The 23,472-nt window shown below is 38.7% G+C and overlaps 1 protein-coding gene across 50 annotated transcripts in view; it reads left to right on the plus strand.

Annotated features, from left to right (window-relative positions):
- CYRIB (CYFIP related Rac1 interactor B) overlaps window positions 1-23,472 on the plus strand; it is a 201,422-nt gene that overhangs the window by 131,024 nt on the left and 46,926 nt on the right. For 35 of the 50 annotated variants that reach the window (XM_078353186.1, XM_078353184.1, XM_054246690.2 and 32 more), the window contains 2 exons: window positions 7,093-7,179; window positions 8,599-8,637. The gene's annotated coding sequence lies outside the window, so the exon portion shown is untranslated. The remainder of the gene's footprint in view (window positions 1-7,092; window positions 7,180-8,598; window positions 8,638-23,472) is intronic. The other 15 variants (XM_054246691.2, XM_078353205.1, XM_054246692.2 and 12 more) reach the window with 1 other exon arrangement.

Consider the following 23,472-nt stretch of genomic DNA (forward strand, 5'->3'; position numbering starts at 1 on the left):
TCCTGGGTTCAGGCAATTCTCCTGCCTCAGCCTCCAGAGTAGCTGGGATTACAGGCACACGCCACCGTGCCCAGCTAATTTTTTTGTATTTTTAGTAGAGACGGGGTTTCACCTTGTTGACCAGGATGGTCTCGATCTCTTGACCTCGTGATCCACCTGCCTCGGCCTCCCAAAGTACTGGGATTATAGGTGTGAGCCACCGCGCCTGGCCAGTAATTTGTTTCTTTGATTGCTGAGTAGTATTCCAGCATATGGAAATACCACAGTCTGTCTATTCATGTGTTGATGAACATTTGGGTAGCTTGCAGTTTGAGACTACTGCAAGTAAAGTTGCTGTGAACATTAGTGTATGATTCTTTGTATGAACATATGCTTTCATTTTTCTTGGATAAATACCTAGATGGAATGACTGTGTCATATGGTAGGTGTATATTTAACTTTTTAAACTGGCTTTGCACAAGTGTATAGGAATTCATTTGCACTGTATTCTCACCAGCACTTGGTATGGTCATTTACAATTTTTTTTAGCCATCTGGTATGTTTTCAGTTTTCATTTCTCTAGTGCCTGATGGTGTTGAGCATCTTTTCAAGTGCTTATTTGCAGTCCATTTAACTTTGATGAATTATCTGTTTAAATATTTTGCCTGTCTTTAAGTTGAATTGCTTTCCTTCTTAGGTTGTAAAAGTTCTTTATACAGGCAGTTCTCATTTTGTGCTGTGGACTGTAAAAATACTCATGCAGGCTTAAATTTTGCAAAGCAATCCTAGAAATTATGTTGTTCCATGATTGTTAGAAATTTTCTTCAAAACATACTCTTATTGTTGTAAAATGTATAGGGAGAGGGATAAAATAGTAAAACTAGTATTTTACTTAGTGTAATGTTAATTTAAACCTTGAGAATGAAAGTGTTTTATTTTTTCGTAAAAATCTTTTCAGGAGTAGTTAGAACCATGCCTGGTTTCTTCTTCCCTTTTGTACGATGTGGAGTGAGCATCATTCCTAGGCTTTGGACAAGTTGTTATACTTCTAAGTTTGGATCAGCTTCAAACATTTTATCCGTTACACTTGGAATATCAAGAAATACATGTGAGTTCCTTTAATATGAAGGTTTTTTGCTGGTGTGACTTCCTCTGAGACATTGTCATCCTTTTCACCATAACCACTTTCTTCTTTTATGTTAATCAATTTACCTTCAGAAAGTTCCTCTGGCTGCATATTTAGTCTCCCTGTTGGCAGCAGTGTCAGCAGTCTCACAGTCAGCTCTTTCTTTGTAACTCCATTTATATTCCGTTAGAATTTTACTTCCACTATTGCTTTTGTTTCTTTGCTTCACTTTCATCTTTGTTGGCAAATCCTCTCTTCAGGTACGCTTTTTAAAAAAGAATCTCATGGGTTTGTCACTGGGAGACAGGGAAGTAACACGGCTACATGCTCTGCAGTCTGTGCTTTAGTGACTAACAGGTATGCATTGACCAGTCACTGACAGGCTTTAAAAGAAGTGATATGATTGGTCATGGATCAGGATATAAAGATTGGAGAAAAATATAAAACTATCTTAATTTCTCATTATATTGAAAAAAGACAAAAACTAGACGTTTTAGAAAAAGTGTATTTATGGTTATGGTCTATATAATAGTAGTGATGATAATAACATCAGCTTGCATTTATAGAGTACTTAACTGTCAGGGACAGTTTTAAATGCTAAACATATTCTTGTTTAATCCTCATAATAACCCAGTTAGGTGGTAGGTATTACTGTTACCCCACTGGAGAGAGAGAAACTTGTCCAAGGTGAGTGAGCCTCACAGTTTGGCCCCAGAGCCCACGCTTTATTTATACTAGTGCTACATAAAGTGCACTTTGCAAACCAGCACTGACTGTTCACATCTAGTCTGTGAAGAATTGGAATTTACATTTTTTAAGCTTTAAAAAATTTTTTTAAAAAAGATTCCTTTTTTCCCCTAATAATTTCTACAAAAGCATTGGATCATGGTGGCTGGAAATATTCTAGCAATGACTTGTCATTGAAGACTGTACTTTAGTTTTCTTAAAAAGAATTAGCTAATGAATACACATGTATGTATTTTAAATGTTTCAAGAATAGTAATTAATTGAACAACTTCTAGTTCTGATTACTATGGAAAAGCTTTTACTGTAATTAAAACACTGTGACTAAAGACAAGGTTTATCTCAAGAGCTTTTGCTTTTTTGTAGGTGTGATTTTGAAAGGGGAGCAGATTCCTGAAAGTCAAGGCGTTGCATTGTAGGATTCACTTTTGTGCTTTGTATTTAATCAGTTTCTTTAGTAGCAGTAAAGAACATACTTGTTTTCTGTCACCATGACACATAGATTAGGAATTCACTGAGTCATGTTACCTGAATGACTCTTTAATATACTTTCATTAGTTCCGCCTGTTGATTATCATATAGAATTATTTGAAAAAAATGGCTTGCAAGACAAGAAAGGCCCAGCCTGGGCAACTTAGTAAGACCCTGACTCTAAAATAAAAAACTACAAATAGAGAAAGGCAAATTAAAATAACCCAAGTCTTTGTTTTCATTCAAATGCACCTTCTCTGTTCCCAATTCTCCCCTACCCCCAAACCCAGAGTGCATCTGCATCTTTCAAGGCTGACAGATCACCTGAGGTCGGGAGTTCAAGACCAAAAAATACAAAATTAGCTGGGCATATTTGTATGGTGGCGCATGCCTGTACTACCAGCTACTCAGGAGGCAGGAGAATTGCTTGAACTCAGGAGGCGGAGGTTGCAGTGAGCCTAGATCACGCCATTGCATTCCAGCCTGGGCAACAAGTGTGAAACTCCGTCTCAAAAAAAAAAAAAATTAAAAGTAAGGCCTTGATAGAAAAATGGGAAGACTAAGTTACACAATTGTGGAGAAAAAATAGCTGACCTTAGTAGTTTAAAAAACAAAGGGAGAGAGGATGGGCAAGGTGACTCGTGCCTGTAATTCCAGCGCTTTTAGAGGCCAGGACTTCAAGGTTACAGTGAGCTATGATTGTGCAACTGCATTCCAGCCTCGGCAGCAGAGCGAGATCCTGTTTCTTTTGTTTTTTGGAAAGAAGGTCTTGTTCTGTTGTCCATGTTTGGGTACGGAGGCAGTCATAGCTCACTGTGGCCTTGAACTCTTGGGCTTAAGCCATCTTCCTGCTCAGCCATGTGGTTGGAACTACGGTTGTATGTTACTAGACCTGGCTCTTCATTTTATTTTTTTGTACAGATGGTCTTGCTATGTTGTCTCATCTGTTCTCAAACTTCTGGCCTCAAGCAATCCTCCTACCTCAGCCTCCTAAAGTGTTGAAATTACAGGTGTGAGCCACTACACCTGGGCCCTCTCTCTTCAAAAAAAAAAAAAAAAAGTGAAAGAAGGCACCGCTTGTCAAGGATTCTGTGAAGTTGGCCAGTGCATCATTCTGTCCAAAATTACATTCTAATTTAATTCTAATTAATTCTAAAGTTTGGACCAGGGTACCTGGCACTGGCTTAGGTATGTTTGTGTCTTAATGTTCAGGGATTATGTTTGTCAGTAGGCAAGAGTGTGACCCTTGTGTGCAGGGGCATGTGTATGCACAGCCAGGGTTTTTTGCTTGCCGAGGTTCTTAAACCCCAACCCAGGCAGAGCTATATTGTATAGATGTTCAGGTTGTATAATAAAATAATAGTTCACCCACATTTTTATATTAGACTGGGATAACATTTTCTAATCACACAGATATTTATGTGCTTATGGAAGTCTTGGGCATACCATTGTTTATAAGAGCCAAAGATTAGAAAAACCTGAATGTCCAGTAGTAAGAAAATGCTTGAAAAAATGTGGTATACCCACATGACGAGTTGGTACGTAAAGACTAAAGGTGGTATTTTGGCAGAGGTTTTAACGATGTGAAAATATTGCTCATGATATGAATGATAAAAAAGCAGGACAAATACAAATAAGTGGTGTTAAATTTTATAAAAATATGCATAAGAGAATTTAGAAGAGAATAATTGTTAAAGTTTTGGTCGTGGGATTATAGGTAGTAATACTTGTTTCTTTCCACTTTATGTATTTCGTACAGTGAGCATGTTATACCCTTACAAAACAAAGGGAAAATGGGCCGGGCACGGTGGCTCACGCCTGTAATCCCAGCACTTTGGGAGGCCAAGGCGGGAAGATCACGAGGTCAAGAGATCAAGACCATCCTTGTCAACATGGTGAAACCCCGTCTCTACTAAAAATACAAAAAATTAGCTGGGCATGGTGGCGTGTGCCTGTAATCCCAGCTACTCAGGAGGCTGAGGTAGGAGAATTGCCTGAACCCAGGAGGCGGAGGTTGTGGTGAGCCGAGATCGCGCCATTGTACTCCAGCCTGGGTAACAAGAGCGAAACTCCGTCTCAAAAAAAAAGGGAAAATGAAGTTTGTAAGACATTTTTAGAATCTACAAAAATCAAGTCATGTTCTGAAAGCCTGGCATTACCTAGTTAACGGTTACAGGCAATTTACTTTTTCCTGGAGATAATTTTTAAAAAACTTTAAAGCTAATGAGAAATGTTGATATTTCAGTTCTTCTGGAGCATGGGTTTACAATAGAGATTAAGATTTTCTTTGCCAGGCATAGTAGCTGATACCTGTGATCTCAGCACTTAGGGAGGCTGAGGTGGGAGGATTGCTTGAGGCCAGGAGTTAGAGACCAGCCTGGTCAACATAGCAAGACCCCATCTCTATTTTATTTAAAAATTAAAAAAAAAAAATCTCTGTAAAAAAGAATTTATTGATATTGTACTAATATTTAGTATTAATATTTGTACAAATACAGATTTATATTTATCATATATACCTTGATATTTGTTTTTATATAAAAAATATACTTCTAAGTATATCAAGGAGGGAGGCTCTAAATGTAACCATTGTACTTTCTTCTGATCAAACTATTTTGTGGTAGTAAGCATGGTGTAGGATGACATAGAGGAAGCCGCAGGTGTTTGAGGTCTGGTGCAGATTAGACATGGTTTCCTTAAGAGTACTGTACTTGAGATTTAGTGTCAATAGATATATATTATAATTTTAATATTAAATCAAAAGAAAGTGACCATGTTCAACAGAACTAACAATTCTATTAATCTGCACACTTTGAGTTTATTTTTGCTCTTTTACAAAGGAAAAGGATACATAGATAACCTAATTTAAATAAGTGAAAAATGTGCATTTTACATGTAACAAAGCATGCTCAAATAACTTAAAAATTTAAATAATTGGAAATGCAACCCAGGTCTATCTCATTTCAGAACCAGTTCTCTAAACCATTTTACTATATTTGCCTTTTATTATTAGGGGCTCTACATTTTTTTCATATTTATTGCTTTGCCTTCCTGTTACAAATTGTCAAGGTTATTTTTTTCTGTTGTCTACATGGGATTTATATACACTCCCATGAGCTATTTAAGACATTTTAGTATCCTTTATCTTTAATTTTTACGAGATCGATCTGTCTTTCCACTTTAAATTTCTTATAGTGCTTTATATTTTAGCATATTATTTCTCCAAAGATAAGTAAGATTCTGTGTTCTATTTTCTGAGATTTAGTTTTGAGAAATTATATTCAAATCCGTCTGTACTGTATAGTTTGAGAAGGGTCTATCTTAGTTTTCCATTTCAACGCTACTTATTATTTATTTATTTTTTTTTTGAGACAGAGTCTTACTCTGTTACCCAAGCTGGAGTGCAGTGGTGCGATTTCAGCTTACTGCCACCTTTGCCTCCTGGGTTCAGGCAATTCTTCTTGTGCCTCAGCTTCCCAAGTAGCTGAGATTATAGGCGAACACCCCCAGCCCAGTTGTATTTTGTATTTTTGTATTAGGGGTTTCACCATGTTGGCCAGGCTGGTCTCAAACTCCTGACCTTAGGTGATCCACCCACCTCAGCCTCCCAAAGTGCTGGGCATACAGGCGTGAGCCAGCATACCTGGCCAGCAGTGAGATTTATGTACCATCATTTGAAATACTACAAAGCTATAAACATGGTTGACAGAATGTTCGGAAGTCTTAATTAATGTCTTGCTGGAGGCAAGAAAATCTTAATGCTTAACTTGAAGAATCTCTAGGTTTGTAGATTTTGGGTGTCTGGATTATCCAATTTAAATATTAGTTAATATTTACTATTTATGACCTGATATTTGATTTCTAATGGTGAATACAGTTACAAGTGTTTTATTGTTTCTTGATTTATTAAGAATTAGAATCTTTCCTCATGGTTTTATGCAAGTGGCACTGTTTTTTCTGCTGTGGTTTATAAAGGTGGTCAGTCAAGCCACTTGTTTATTTCTGGGTGCCTGGAGTGGGCTGTAGGGAAGGAAGTTTTATCTTTGGCAGAAAAAGCAGTAAAGTGTTTATTCATTTCACTTTTAGTAATACTGATCCAAGGCAAGCTTTTAAGGAAAACTAGAGCAGTTAGGCTTTGAACGTGACTCGCATTTATGGACTAACTCATAGAGAAAAGTGAAAGATGAAGGATTAATAAAATAATAAATTGTAGATAAATAATAAATGTGAGCTTCTAGAGTAGAAGTCGCAAACTGATGGTTTGTCCACATATAGCTCTCAGACTGTTTCATTTGGCCTACTGGGTTATGTCTGACTTATTTCATTAGTTGCTAGCGTCTAAAATCTGTTCACATGAAGTTGAGCTCTGGATCACCTGTATTTGTAGCATGGCATATTGATAGCAGTGGCACCGTTTAGATAAACACATAGTTTGTTTGCCTGGTTAACACTTATCCAAGGTGGCCCCAGCCAGCCAACTACATATGCATTTTTGCAAACTCTGTTCTAGTTTCTTGAATATGAAATAATAGTAGATCTATAATGCTCATGCAACAGAATCTTCAGCCTTGAGTTAGTAGGAGATAGTAGGCTCAAGGATTTTATGTAGTGAGAGTTTGGGTGGAATATGGGCTGTGCAAGAAAGTGTAGTGGAAATTAAGAAGTAGCATCCAGTGAGGTAGGATGAAAAGGGATTATGGTTTCATGGAAATCAAGTGTCTTGACCTAGTTTTACTCCAAAAGCAGAAACTGAGACAGCTGCTTTTTTGCAGGTAATTCATTTGCACACCTGTTAGCAAGAAACAGAAGTTGAAGGACTGGAGCAAGTGAACTAGGAAAGAGAGAACACCAATCCAAGGGTGCGTTACTGAGCTGTTTACTTTTGTGAGCAACTGGGGCATGATCCTGAGGAAGCCCTCTAAGAAGGCAATAAAGATATCCCCTTTGTTGGGGAGAAGGTGATATTTATCTGCTAGATCCCATCTCTCAGTGTTAACACCTTCCAATTTTCAGATTTGTCTGTCTCTGGTTAGCTGAAGAATTTGTGTAGATATCTCCTATTGCAATGCCCCAGAGCAGAAAGTTAACCACAGATAGTGCAGTCAGGAGGCAGTACCTCAGCTAGATGAAAACCTGAGGCTTTTTCTTGGTAGAGTGACCCATACCTTCTTCTCCAAGGGGTTAATATCTTTATTTGCTTCTTTTAACCTTTTATTGCAACGTTATAATAAGCTCATTCTGAAGATTTTATTTTACCTAAAATTGTGTCTTTGGAATAGTAAAATTCAGCCTGGCATGGTGGCTCATGCCTGTAATCCCAGAACTATGGGAGGCCAAAGCAGGAAGCTCACTTGAGCACCAGGAATTGGAGACCACCTTGCGCAACATAACGAGACCCTTTCTCTGCAGAAACGAATGAATTTAGTGAATAAAATAGTAAAACCAATCCTAGAGAGGCCTTTGTGGTTCTCTTGAATTTTGCCAAATGTGTCCTTGGCAAATAGTAGGTTATTGTCATGGAGTAGCGATTTTAGAACCTTTAGTAAAACTGATTATTAATACATTGAAACTGAATGAACTTAAACTGTGATAAGAATATATAAATGAGCCTCTTTGGATAGTTTTAGGCCCCTGCTAAAGAGGAATTACTGACTTTCCTTTTCCTTCTTTTTTGAGACAGAGTCTCGCTGTGTCGCCCAGGCTGAAGTGCAGTGGCATGATCTTGGCTCATTGCAACCTCCATGTCCCAGATTCAAGTGATTCTCCTGCCTCAGCCTCCTAAGTAGCTGGGATTACAGGCATGCGCCACCATGCCAGGCTTATTTTTGTATTTTTTAGTAGAGACGGGGTTTCACAATGTTGGTTAGGCTGGTCTTGAACTCCTGACCTCGTGATCTGCCCGACTCGGCCTCCCAGAATGCTGGGATTATAGGTGTGAGCCACTGCACCCAACCCTGACTTTCCTTTTCTTACCCTTTGCTTCATAAGCTGTGATGAGAATTGTGTACTTGTCTTGGTACACTTTTTACTCTTTGAGTGTATTGACTATGACAACTGGGTTGTCTTACCTATTGTTGTTTTCCAGGGCTTAATATAACGCCTTACTCTAAATAGGTCCTCCCTCAATGGTGGTTAATTCCGAGGAAATAAATATATGTGTGTATGTATAAAATGTGCATGTGATGGCGTTCGTGAACTTTAAGGTTAGCTGTAATAAAAACTTGTTTTAAAATACAATAATGTTTTAGACTTTCTTCCTTTTTTCTTTCTTTAAACAGATAGAAGGACAAGGACAGAATCACCAGCACTGGCTGAAGGTAAATACGTCTTTGGGGGAAATGATTATTCAAATACAAATGAAAAGTTATAATTTCAATAAAAACTTAACACATTAACTATATATAATTTAAGGAAAATGTTCTATGCATGATATTGAGCTACTAAAAATGTTGTTAGGAAATACTAATTGTTTAGTTCTGGGCTCAGAATAGGAACTGGTGGGGAAATGGAAATTAATTAGACCTTTTTTTTAACAGCTTTCTTTCAATAGGAGAGATATGTATTTTCCTTTGAATTAAGTCATTTTTAGCTATCACCAGTATAGTTGATCAAGAAAGGTCTAAGCCATAATTTTAGTAAAGTATATGTATATACATATATTTTTTTTTCATTGAAAACAGAAGGGATGACACTTTACACATTACCTTAAGAATTCTACCTGTTGGTGGTTTTTGTCCTTTTTTTGAAAAAAATCTTAGAAGCAAAGAATAGTCATAAAAAAAATAGTTACTGTTAAAGGGTCCTGAGCACTTAAACATTTGTAATCCTGGAATTATTCTAATTATAACAAGTTACTAAGTATTCAAAATGTAATTTTTTTTACAGTGTTCTTAAGTGAAAATGACTAGCTTAAAATCCCTTTCCATGTTCTTCTTTGTCATAATCAGAAGATATTTTTTCAAGACTAGTTGATCAGGCTAGTCGTGGTGGCTCACCTGAGCCTGGGATGTCCGGGCTGCAGTGAGCCAGGTTTGCATCACTGCACTTCAGCCTGGGCGACAGAGCAAGACCCTGTCTCAAAAAACAAAAGCAAGGCTGGGCGCTATAGCTCATGCCTGTAATCCAAGAACTTTGGGAGGCCGAAGTGAGCAGATTACCTGAGGTCAGGAGTTGGAGACCAGCTTGGCCAACATGGTAAAACCCCATCTCTACTAAAAGCACAAAAAATTAGCCAGGTGTGGTGGCATGCACCTATAGTCCCAGCTACTAGGGAGGCTCAGGCAGCAGAATTGCTTGAACCCAGAAGGTGGAGGTTGCAGTGAGCCGAGATTACCAGCACTCCAGCCTGGGCAACTGAGTGATACTCTGTGTCAAAAAAAAAAAAAAAGAAAAGGAAAAAACCGCCCATTATTTTATTAGAGCTGGTATGACAGTTACTACCATGACAGTCCTTCAAAATTGTCATAACCTTGCTTACTCTGATTTTACAGTTCACGGGTTCTTAACGAGTATTTTTTGTGCAAAGGACCTCTTAGGCAATCTTAATAAAGCCTGTGAATCCTGCCTCAGGATAATGATTCTAATGATTCATGATTATATGAAGTAAACTACATAGGATTAAGAAGGAAATGTTATATTAAAAAACCATTAGCAAATACTATATACAAATTTGTGATAAAGTAATATGTGTGCTTCTTACATTAATATGTGTGTTTCTCATGTTGGAGAATAAGCATTAGTAAATGTGCTATGTATCATAATTTTAAATAGATATGGTCTGCAAAAATTATAGTATGAAAATACCCATGGTTTCTATTAATGACAAATTCATAGGTTTTCTAATACTACTGTGGTTTGTTAATTACATTCTTGATTGAAGGAATTGCTAATTTTTGCTAGAGGTTAGTGAAAAGGTTCCCTCCATATTTACAGATCCCTGAATTCTCTCTGTGTACCCCCATATTAAGAACTTTAGTTAGTGAAAATTTAGGTAGACCTTTTTCCATCATACTTCAGTAAGTGTAATTTTTCATGTTCTATTTAACTAATCTTAAAGAAGTAGTTATGGACTGGGCACAGTGGCTCATGCCTGTAGTCCCCAGCACTTTGGGAGGCCAAGGCAGGCAGATAACTTGAGATCAGGAGTTTGAGGCCAGCCTGGCCAACATGGTGAAACTGAAACTCCATCTCTACTCCAAATAGAAAAATTAGCCTGGTGTGGTGACACCCCCCCTGTTATCACAGCTACTTGGGAGGCTGAGGCATGAGAATCACTTGAACCTGGAAGGTTGCAGTGAGTGAAGATCACACCACTGTACTCCAGCCTGGGCGACGGAGCTGGACTCTGTCTTTCTGGAAAAAACAAAAAAGTATCCTAATAGTATAGGCTAGAAGTTTGTGAAATAGCTTTGAAGAAGCTTCCGTTTGCCTATCCATGATAACAGAAACAACGAATTCTGTGGAGAAAGAAAGTAGAAAATGAGTGTGAAGCCTTGGCAAGTGCCTGCCTTCAAAGAACATGAAGTAAATATGTAAGAAACAAGTATCAGGGCTGGGCGCTTGGTGGCACACACCTGTAATTCCAGCACTTTGGGAGGCTGAGGCAGGTGGATCACTTGAGGGCAGGTGTTTGAGACCAGTCTGGCCAATATGGCAAAATCCTGTCTCTACTAAAAATACAAAAATTAGCTGGGCATGGTGGTGCACACCTGTAGTCCTAGCTACCCAGGAGACTGAGGCACCAGAACTACTTGAGCCTGGGAGATGGAGGTTGCCATGAGCTGAGATCATGCCACTGCACTCCAGCCCAGGCATTAGAGTGAGACCTTATCTCAAAAGAAACCACCATCCCAAAACCCAAAATATACGAAATAGGAAAGAAACCTATGTTTTCTTAATACTTCAAAATTTTAAGAAGAGAAATGCCATCATTGTCATAGGAAGGATACAAATGGTAGTGCCCTGATAATTGTGTTCCTAAAACATGAAAAAGGTAGAGACTTGCAGAAAGTCACCAGCTGTGTGGCAGTTCCATTAGTATAAGCTGTACGGTGGTAAGTGCCAGCATGATCTAGAACAAGCCTAGAATCATGTCCCGGAATCCCAGTCTTTGCCCAGCAGCTGACAGCTGATTACAAATGAAAGGGAATGACAGGTCTGTTGAAGTTTGGTTAATGCAAAAACAGCATTAACAATCATTTTAAAGGGGACATAGTGGGGGACTTGACTTTCGTTTTTGTTTGCTTTGTTGTGGTGGTACTTCACTCTTTTGATGTGATGTGGGCCTGATGCCATGTTTTAAAGATGTTCTCAGAAGCTGCACTGCCAGAGTCAGTGGATTAAGCCTCACATTTTAAATCATTTGCTGCTTTGTCCATGTCACCAAGGTTTTTTCTAGTCCTTTTTTTTGAGATGGAGTTTTTTGCTCTTGTTGACTAGGCTGTAGTGCAATAATGCAATCTCAGCTCACCACAACCTCTGCCTCCCAGGTTCACCAGTTCTCCCGCCTCAGCCTCCCAAGTAGCTGGGATTACAGGCATGCACCACCACACCCAACTTAACTTTTTTTATTTTTAATTTTAGAAGAGATGGGGTTTCTCCTTGTTGGTCAGGCTGGTCTCAAACTGCTGACCTCAGGTGACCCTCCTGCCTCGGCCTTCCAGAGTCCTGGGATTACAGGCGTGAGCCACTGTGCCCGGACTAGTCTTTACTTCCCTTCTTTCTGAAAATTAGGGAGTTGAGCTCATTCAAGTCGTTTCACAAACCCTATAGTCTGGGCTCAGATTTTCTATCCTTTGTCATCCCCTTTCTCCATTTTTTTCCCCAGCAACTTTAGACATGTGGTAATGAAAGTCTTCAGAATCAAAATGGAGTTACTAATGTTAAGAAAATTCTGACATACAGAGCCAGGAAAGGCTGTGAAAAGAGTGTTCTCACACTTGTATACCTGATAATGAAAAAGACTACAGAGACCACAGCCTTATACAAAGGCCATCACCACCTTACACAAAATAATACTTCTGCAAGGACATCTGCCCAGCAACTGCCTGTTCAGCTGCAGACCGGTGTCACCCTTGTTACTGATCTCTGTAGCTAAGGATATTTATTTCAAAGCTATTATATAACCCTTGTTTTTCCTTTAAAAATCTTTGTCTTCCTTTACCTTCCTGAATATGTATGGCATAGCTAACTATTCAAAAAAATTTACATTCAAAAAAATTTATATGATATGCACATGTGTTTGATCTTAATAATCTCAGCATTTCATTTACAATTACCTTATTCCATAGTATTAAGAAAATACAGGTTTCTTCCTATTTGGTATTAATCAACCTTTTAAAAAAGCAATATTATTTTTTTTTAAACCAGCTTTTGCAATATTATTTACAAAGATATCTGGCCTTGTCATTTGAAAATAATTATGGATTTGCTTTTTTTTTTTTGGGACAGAGTCCGTGCAGTGGTGTGATCTCAGCTTACTGCAACCACTGCCTCCCGGGTTCAAGTGATTCTTCTGCCTCAGCCTCCCGAGTAGCTGGGACTATAGGCATGCACCACCACACCCAGCTAATCTTTGTATTTTTAGTAGAGACGGGGTTTCACCATGTTGGCCAGGATGGTCTCATCTTCTGACATCGTGATCCACCCGCCTCGGCCTCCCAGAGTGCTGGGATTACAGTTATGAGCCACCACTCTTGGCCTTGGGACTTGCTTTTAAATTTACTAAGGGGAATCTCTTTCTGCTCTTAACTGAAGTAAAATTGTACTTTAGAGAATTATGTAATGAAAGGCCGGCCACGGTAGTTCATGCCTGTAATCCCAGCACTTGGGAGGCTGAGGCGGGTAGATCACCTGAGGTGCTGGGAGTTCGAGACCAGCCTGGTTAAACATGGCAAAATCTGATCTCTACTAATAGTACAAAAATTGGCCGGGAGTAGTGGCATATACCTGTAATCCCAGCTACTCCGGAGGTTGAGGCATGAGAATCACTTAACCTGGGAGGCAGAGGTTTCAATGAGCCAAGACTGTGCCACTGCACTGTAGCCTGGGCGACAGAGTGAGACTCTAAAAAAAAATAAAAGGCAAAGTAAAAATTTATATATTCAGTTATAATTACCACCTCCTTGGCAACATCAAAATGTAAATGAATGACCTGCTGGACTCTGTCTAGCACTGTAAGAGATACTGATTTATACATGTAGAAAATTATTCAAGTACGTATTTTTAGAATTCTGTTACCAAGAAGAGAAAAATAAGTTTTTGTATTCTATTTGGCTATGATAGGCCTGGAGGACATACATTTAAGAGAATGATTTTAATTTTAGTTCAGTTAAATTAATTTCAAGGACCAGGAAAACATTTGTGCCCTTTTGTAATTTCACTTTTATTAAATTCCGTTAGTGTACAAGGCTCAAACAGAAAGACCTGACAAGCTGTAGAAAACTATTTAAGAACATTTCCTAACATCTGTCTTCTTTTCCTAATAAGCATACCTTCTTCTTTTTAAAATTTATTTTACTTTTAGCTTCTGCATCCAGCCATCCATAACATAGTTTTTGCTTTTCTTAAATTTTTTCCAGTGAAATTTTTTTTCTAACTTAGAAATTTTAGTACTAATTTCTTTCGAGAACACTTGAAATTTTTCTTAATTCTTTTAATTGTATGTACCACAGTAAGCTTCCATTTATTGACTTAACATTTATTTAACACTAACATCATGCAAAGACCTCCGCAGGGTGCTTTGGATACAGAAGTTAAGATCACACTCAGGGAGAAGGTTCCACTGCCCTTGAGTATTCCCTTAAAAAAAAAAAAAAAAAAAAAAAAAAAAAAAAAACTTAAACTTTTAAATTGGGGCTAGGCGCAATGGCTCACGCCTGTAATCCCAGCACCTTGGGAGGCTGATGCAGGTGAATCAGCCCGGCAACATGGGGAAACCCCATCTCTACTAAAAATACAAAAATCACCTGGGTTTGGTAGCAAACACCTGTAATCTCAGCTACTTGGGAGACTGAGGCAGGAGTATCACTTGAACCTGGGAGGCAGAGGTTGCAGTGAGCCGAGATTGCGCCACTGCACTCCATCCTGGGCGACAAGAGTGAAACTCTTGTCTCAAAAAAAAAAAAAAATTAGATGAGCTCTTGCTATGCTGCCCAGGCTGGTCTCAAACTCCTGGGCTCAAGCAATCCTCCCACCTCAGCCTCTCAAACTGCTGGGATTATAGGCATTAGCCACCATGCTTGCCCCTAGAAAATCACTTCTAAACTTGATTCAGAAGCTAAATTCTTGACATTACTAGATAGGAGATGTCTTGTTTGTAACTTTGCCAATGCCAACATATATAATGTTGGGTATTATATAATGGGTAACTTTCTTTTGACCTAATTTGACTGTTGTTTTAAGATACTTAATATATTTAATGGTTTGTTAAGTAGTACAGGGATTATGTATGGTTTATTTCCAGGAGGTCAATGAGAATTTAAACCAAGGAGAAAAAATTAACAAGTGGGTAACTTGCAGTTTAATACAAGGATTGTGTGGTTCTCGAGGGTAGAATTCATGTCTTAATTGTGCTTATTCAGTCATTGGCTTAGTTTCTACAAATTTTTCTAAAAGTTGACAAAAGTCTAAAATTTAAGTTATGTAGAGTTATTTAAGCAGTGGTGAGATGGCTACTTGGCGTAGATATATTGTAGAGTACATTCATACCAAGATTAAAGAGTCAAGATTGAGTCTTCCATTTGACCATGGGACGGTTCCTTCCTGGTTTGAGAGTCTCTTATTTATTCATAGTGAGATATAAAGCCATTCTGCCTGTTGTCTTTCACTCCCCACAGTGACTATAATGTTAAGAGCCCCCCTAGTTAACCCCAGAAATTAAAGGATACTTCAAAGAAGACTGTATCTTTTAACTCAAATTATGAAACAAAGAAAGCAGAACAATTTTTGAGGATCTTTTACCCATGTCAGTCAGAGAGAGGTGACTAGGAATGGCATTTTACTTCTATATGCCAAATTCTGGCAGATTTCCTTTCGATTGTAGGCCTCCTGCTTCCCACACTTTGTCCATTTCCTATGATATCTCCCAGGAGATGAAAGACTGATGGACAGTTTATCCTTTCACTGCCATAGGCCTCTTCACTTGGCAGTGAGGCCTTAAGTTTCTTGCTTTTTTTGCTGCTGTTTGGTAACTGGAAGAGGCTCTCAGTCTGGGGAGACGGGTGGCATGTTTGTAAGTAATGGATGAGAATGTCTTTGTAGCCCATAGTTATTCTCTGTGCAAAAACAGAATACTAGAATTGCTTCTTCTGAAGATGACTGTTGGTCATGAAGATTTTAAGGATTTGAACTCTATAGCAATAATGCATAAGAACATGAGAAACATCACTGAAGATTAGTTCAGAGGTGGTAAAGAGTCTTATGGGAAAATACCATTGCTGTCTAGGCCAGCTTTAATGTTTTAGCAATAAACCTTTGTCTGTTAACCTTGTCTGCGATTTTCTTAATGTTTATAGAGCTTATATTTGAATTATCCCTTCATAGGTAGGACCAAGGGATTATTCCATAAATTTAGTCCCTAATTTATTACATTGCACTTTGTTTCATTTGACCTAAAGCTACTTTTTTTATGGGATGCCCTTAGTTTGGGTATTTTCAGATAAATAAGCTGTTTTTTACTTGAATTGTTCATTCATTAATTTGACAAATATTTATTGAGTACTGCCTGTGTGACAGAATATCTGTTAGAGGCTAGAGTTTCAAAGATGAAAACAGATGTAGACTTCTTAGATGTTTGGAAGAGCTTTCCTGTAAAACTCATTGAATAACTGACACCTTCTATTGTTTATAAATGGTTCTAAAGAATAGGAAAAGCCTATGTATACAAATATGCTTGACAGCAAAACCAGACAGTAATAGAGAGAAAAATTATAGGTCAGTCTTATAAATAATCCAAGGTGAAATGTTAGCAAAACCAAATCTAGGAATATATTTTTTTAAATGACCAAATAAACCAGGTGCAGTGGCTCATGCCTGTAAGCACCTTGGGAGGCTGGGGTAGGAGGTTTGCTTGAGCCTAGGAGGTCAAGACCAGCCTGGGCAACAAAGGGAGACCCTATCTCTACAAAAAAATAAACTAACCAGGCAAGGTGGCACGCACCTGTAGTGTCAGTTACTTGGGAGGTGGGGGCAGGATGATCGCTTGAGCCTAGGAACATGAGAGGCTGCAGTGAGTTATGCTTGTGCCAGTGCCTTCCAGCCTGGGCAACAGAGTAAGACCCTGTTTCTTTCATTCATTTATCATAAATAAATAAGCAACCAACCAAGTAGATGTGATCTCAGGAATCCAAGAATGGTTTAGCAATAGAAAATGAATTTATATAATCTGTCATATTCATAGATTAAATGACAAAATGATTGAAATTAGAGGTGGCAATTATATATTTAATGCAAAGTCAAATCAGAATCCCATCAGAATTTTTTGTAGAACTTGACAATCACATGAGCGAGCAAAAGGGCAAGAATAAGGCATTTTTGAAGAATTATTTAAACAAGCAGAGACCATGAAGAAAAGGTGAAAAACTGGACTATTATGACAAACAGCACCGTACACCAAGTTAAGATATGTTGGAGCGTAGGAAAATAGGAGAAAGTATCTTGTATATGAAAAGATTGGTATCCAGAATTTCTTTCTTTTCTTTCTTTTTTTTTTTTTTATGGTCAAGTCTCCCTCTGTCATCCAGGCTGGAGTACAATAGTGCAATCTCGGGTCACTGCAACCTCCGCCTCCTGGGTCCAAGCGATTCTCTCAACACCATGCCCGGCTACTTTTTGTATTTTTCTTGAGATGGGGTTTCTTCATGTTGATTGGGCTGGTCCTAAAATCCCCACCTCAGGTGATCACCTGCCTTGGCCTCCCAAAGTGCTGGGATTACAGACATGAGCCACTGCGCCCAGCGGTGTCCAGAATTTCTAAAGCTGCCAGGTGTGATGGCTCATGCCTATAATCCCAGTACTTTGTGAGGCCAGGGTGGGGGAGGATTGCTTGAGTCCATGAATTTGAGACCAGCCTGGGCAACAGTGTGAGACCCTGTCTCTGCAAAAACAAACAAACAAACAATCCCCCACACACCCACCCACATACACATTAGCTGAGCATGATGGCAGAGGCCTACTCAGGAGGCGGAGGTGGGAGGATCGAATGAGCCAGAGTGATCAAGGTTGCAGTGAACCATGAGCATGCCACCACACTCTAGCCTGGGCAACAGAGCAAGACCCTGTCTCAAAAAAAAAAAAAAAAAAAAAAATCCTGAAAATTTGAAAAAAAGAAAAAAAAAGAGTAGTATGACAGTTGAAATTGAGTTAAGAAAACTTATCACTCTGGATATTTCAAACAATTTAATATAGATTGTTTACAAAGATATTAGAAAAGCTGGAAGAGCAAAAGAAACAAGGGAGAGAACAGAGTAGCAAAGATAAAATAAGAAATTGTGATGGGCCGGGTGCAGTGGCTCATGCCAGTAATCCCAGCACTTTGGGAGGCTGAGGCGGGCGGATCATGAGGTCGGGAGATCGAGACCATCCTGCTGAACATTGTGAAACTGTCTCTACTAAAAATAAAAAAAATAGCTGGACATGGTGGCGTGCACCTGTAGTCCCAGCTACTCAGGAGGCTGAGGCAGGAGAATCACCTGAACCCAGGAGGTGGAGGCTGCAGTGAGCCGAGATCATGCCACTGCATTGCCAGCCTGGGCGACAGAGCAAAACTCCGTCTGAAAAAAAGAAAAAATAAATTGTGATGCTGCTATTACCAGAGACAAGCTGCTGCCACCCACTAGGCTGGACCCTGTCCCTAATTAGGGTATTGGATGCTGGGATCACCCTATTCACACTGCCCCTACAACTGCTAGCCTGTTCTAATCAATAACGTCTCTCTTCTCCTGTCTTCTCACCCTCCGGTGCCTCCTATTGACATCATCTAACAGGAAGCCAGCTGGCAAAGATGTTTGGGAAATGTCATTTGCATTCTCAGCCCCAGTGGTGCAGAAAGGTAGAAGTGGGGCTGAGAAAACAAAAAAAAAAAAAAAATAAGGATCATAAGTGGCAAAGGAAATGATATACACTTCACAGGTGGCTCATGTAAACGTATAATACAAAGAGGTGCTACTGATAATCAAGAAACTACAAATTTAAACATCAATGAAACATTTCAGACTTTAAAAATTAAACTTGAGGTTTTGGAGGACAGGAAAAAGGAAATCTTTCTACCTGTGGAACAGAATTGATGGAAGTACTTAGGAGAGCAATTTAGCACCATCTAGTAATGTTACAGTTGCCTTTTCATTTTTAGATAGCTGCCCTGTAGAAATCTTGTACATGAGCTTAAGTGTATTGAGTGAGAAAATCCAGTTTTCAAAGAATATGCACAGTATATCATGTATGCAGATTGAAAAGCAGGATAATACTATATTGTTTATGATGAATACATACCTTTGGAACAAAAATCTTAAAATATGTTTGGCAAGGAAACCATATTGGAAAAAATAAAAAAGGCCTAGTGTGATGCCTTATGCCTATAATCCCGACACTTGGAGAGACTGAGATGGAAGGATTCCTTGAGGCCAGGAGTTCAAGAGCAGCCTGGGCAACATAGTGAGACCTCCATCTCTGTTTAATACTTTAAAAAAAAAAAATACTGATTATCTTCAGTGAGAGAGGAGGGAAGGGAAGGAAAGTTAATTGAAAGAGGTTGGGAGGTCAGGTGCACACACAAAAATGTAGGCCATCTGAATCAACGATTGCCAAATTGTTACAGCTTTAATCTGGGTGACAGACTGAATAGGTTTTTTTTTTTTTTTGTACTTTATGTTGGAATTCCTAATTTAAATAAATAGCAAACAAGAAAGAAATAAGAATCTGTGCTTGCTTCGGCAGCTTATATACTAAAATTAGAAATAATTAAGAATCTGCCCTTCTGGGGAGCTTTTATTTACTTTACCAAGACTGGGTTAGGCATTCTTTTTTCTGTGTGTTCAGAATGCCCTTTGCTTGTTTCTGTATTAAAGTATACCCACACTTGCTTGTCTGGTCTTTTTCACTTATTTGTGAATTCCTCAGCACCAGATATTCAGTATTCATCATAGCCATTGGCAGACAGGTGCTAAGAAAACATTGTTTGATTTAAAACAACTACCACCATCATACTGTAAATGCTAAATGTATAGAAGTATCTGAGGCTTATATCATGATACATTTTTAAAAACTGATCGTCCATGCATTGTAGCATGTGTCTTAGAGTCAGGCACCTGAATTCCATTCCGAGCTTTTTTTGTGGGCATCTTTCAGTGAGATGTATGTGCTCCCTGAGCATCAATGGCTTTGGCTTTACATTTTTAAACATTTAAAATTATTGATTCACACAAGAGGGTGCATACTTTATTTGTAAATGGTGAAGCCTAGAAATAAGACTCTCAGGAATCCACCACTAATTTAGGAGCTAGAATAATTCTAAGGTCTTTAAAGTTGCCCGATCCTGTGAATGTCTCCCCTAGAAATAACCAGTATTTTTAATATGATGTTTGATTTAATGGTATTGTATTGTGTATAGTTTTCTTCATCTTTGTTGTATGTAGCTGGAATTAATTTGTTTGCACAGTAGTATAGTTCACTGTGTGAATATTGCCCATGAACTTCAGAAGGAATGTCAGACTAATTTCCCAAACTTGTCATAGTAGTTTACATTTCCACCCAGTTACCCATTGCTCTTGCCTTTCATGTCAGCCTAGTATAATTTTGAAATATATAGCGAAACGAAACTTTTCTAAAATATAATATTTTTCTGAATTAATCATTGAAACTACTGGCATATATTTATTTTACAGCATGACATATAAAGAAAGTTATAGTTAAAAGCAGAATGCTACTTCAAAAATATATATATAACACTTTTGATAATTAAATGTGACAGTGGACTTGTGTGACCAGGCTTTTCTTTTGAGTTGTTGACGTGAAATAAAATGTATTATTTTGTATTCATAGATTTTAAAATAATATTGTTTGCAAAATGAATTCACAATACCATATTTGTCTAATGATAGTGCATTTTCAAGAGAAACTTTCATAGTCCTTATAGGTCATTTTGAGTTGTTTGTTTTGCATATTTCCATCACATCTCATTCCAGAAACTTCTGTATTACTTGCCTTAAGACTTTGTGCTAGCCCTTCTCATATTCTTTGTCTGTGCTTGATGCAAGCCATTGTAGCAGGATGTGTTTCTATGCTTTCATGGTCTAAATATGCGGCTCTCACACTAATTTGCATTGGTGGTTAAACTCTTCTTTTATCTACCTCCTTGTTATACAGAAGGTGGTTTAACTTTTTGTGGCTGGAATCGTGGAAAAGTGCCAGTAACCTTTGAATCAGACTCAGAAGATTTTGTGACAGTCTGATCTAATACTGTGGTTCACTTCCATGTAAGGAACAGTATTGGTTTCCTAATTTATTATATCCATTGCACATGACCCAACAGAAATAGGTAAAATAAGATTTTTCATTCTGTAATATGAAGTCTAAGTGTATCCATCCACTAGATGTCAGCATTAGGTAAGGTGCTGTGGAATGGATGTAGAAGAATAGCCGGAAGCTGGGTAAGAGATTTAGTCTAACAAGTAAATTGACTTACCTAAAGTCACACATTTTGTGATAGAGTCAGAACCAGAAATCAAGTCTCCCAATTTTCATTCCATTGTTCATTCATGTCACATTTATTTAAGTCACATAACTTAACTGCATGTAATTTAGTAGCTAAAATTAAAATATATTGATCTTGACATTTGCTAGAGGTTCATGGCGAGATTTTAGTATTACTGTGTTGCTGTTAACACTGGCACCCAGGAATACCTGAATCCTGTTGGGCTATTCACTGTGAATCTTACTTTACATTTCGCAAAAATGGAGAATGAAAGGATCACTGTATTAATCGCTAAACTGGTACTTGATAGCGGTGAGTTAGATAGTGTTAGTAAGGTTAAGGATTAAGCTGTTCTCTAGAACTTCCCTGATGTCAGTCAGATTCCAACCAGGAAAGCAGAACCATTTTAAAATTAGGGATTTTAACATATGTATTTAGTTCACAAGTGTTGGAAACCTAAGCCAAAAGAGACGCCTGAGGTAACTTAGATATTAATAGAAACCACAAGAAGCAGCAGTGACTTTTTGGGCTGAGGGAACAAAAGGTAAGAGATAGATTTGGGAGAATTTAGGAGCTTAAAGGAAGAACCCCACAGGCCTGGAGTCTCACTCAGACCTTTGAAGGGGGCCAGAGAATACACTGCTGCTGGGAGTTCCACAAGAAGCTAGAGTTTAGAGCTCTAGCCATCTTGCTACTGGAGGAAATTACCAGGACTTGAAAGGCCCCTTTGTTTTTATTCTTCTCCTCACCTTTCGATTTCCATTTGGTGACATTTTCTTTTCTTTCTCTTCTCTCTCTCTCTCTCTCTCTCTCTCTCTCTCTCTCTCTCTCTCTCTCTCTCTCTCTCTCTCTCTCTCTCTCTCTCTCTTTTTGGCAGTCTCGCTCTGTGGCCCAGGCTAGAGTGCGGTGGTGTGATCTTGGCTCACTGCAGCTTCCACCTCCTGAGTTCAAAACTTTTGTGCCTCAGCCTCCCAAGTAGCAGGGACTGTAGGCATGTGCCACCACACCCAGCTAATTTTTTATATTTTTAGTGGAGACACGGTTTCAACATGTTGTCCACACTGGTCTTGAACTCCTGACCTGAAGTGTTTCGCCTGCCTCGGCCTCCCAGAGTGCTGGGATTACAGGCATGAGCCACTGTGCCCAACCTGCTTTCAAGTGATGATACGGTTTCTTAGAAGCAGTTCAGTTAACAGACTTTGGGCAATATTTGATGTGGATGGTACCCTGAATATTTCAGAAGCGTTACTGAGATTGCTAATATGATGTAAGTCTTTGTAAAGTTGTTACTATTTTAGCTTGTACGTACTGCTTTCTACAGTCACCAGCCTGTAATCCCAGCACTTTGGGAGGCCGAGGCGGGTGGATCACGAGGTCAAGATATTGAGACCATCCTGGTCAACATGGTGAAACCCCATCTTTACTAAACATACAAAAAATTAGCTGGGCATGGTGGCGCGTGCCTGTAATCCCAGCTACTCAGGAGGCTGAGGCAGGAGAATTGCCTGAACCCAGGAGGTGGAGGTTGCGGTGAGCCAAGATCGTGCCATTGCACTCCAGCCTGGGTAACAAGAGCGAAACTCCGTCTCAAAAAAAAAAAAATATTCACCATCAAGTCTTAGATCCAGAAATGTGGCAGTGGAGTGACGAGAGGCAGTTTATACTGCCTTTTCAGGATGGCAAAGCTGTGCAACTTTCTGCCTTCTTTAACCTTTGATTGCATCTGCCTATCTTCAGCATTTCCCGTGGAGTAGATCGATCAAAAGAATCTTTTCCAAATGCATCATATCATATTTCTGTAATTGTTCTCTGCGAGCCCATCAATTTTATTACTTATTAGGCAGATGCCAGCAGGTAGATTACTTTCTCTGAAAGAATTGCTTATTAGTCATTTTTTTCTGTTGGCATTATCTTCTGAGCACAATGTTAATGCTTTTGAAATGTTAAGGCAGCCTTTAAAAATATATGATGGCTGCTGATCAGGTATAACAGAGCAGTTTCAGAATCTCATATATTTTGTGGTATGTCTTTGGATGAAGAATTATGAAAGCAATTCTCTATATTTTTACTTATAAAAGTATTTTAGTTATGTTTTTGTTATAATTGGCCTTCACGTTGTTCCATTGTCAATGACAATTGCATCTTACTTTTCAGAATTGATTTTCCATTCTGTTAATATTTTTTAGGGTTCACTGTATATGTTATATGAGCACCAGAAATTTCTATGTTTTTAATTAATTAACTTATTTAAGTGACAGGGTCTCACTCTGTCTCCTAGGCTGGAGTGAAGTGGCATGATACTGGCTAGTGAGCTGTAGTCTCAAATTCCTGGGCTCAAGCAATCCTCTTGCCTCACCTCCCAAGTAGCTAGAGATAGGGTCTCACTTTGTTGCCTGGACTGGTCTTGAACTCCTGACTTCAAGCATTTCTCCCTCCTGGGCCTCCCAAAGTGCCGGGATTATAG

Source organism: Callithrix jacchus, chromosome 16, assembly GCF_049354715.1.
Source record: "Callithrix jacchus isolate 240 chromosome 16, calJac240_pri, whole genome shotgun sequence".
Taxonomy (NCBI): Eukaryota; Metazoa; Chordata; class Mammalia; order Primates; family Cebidae; genus Callithrix; species Callithrix jacchus.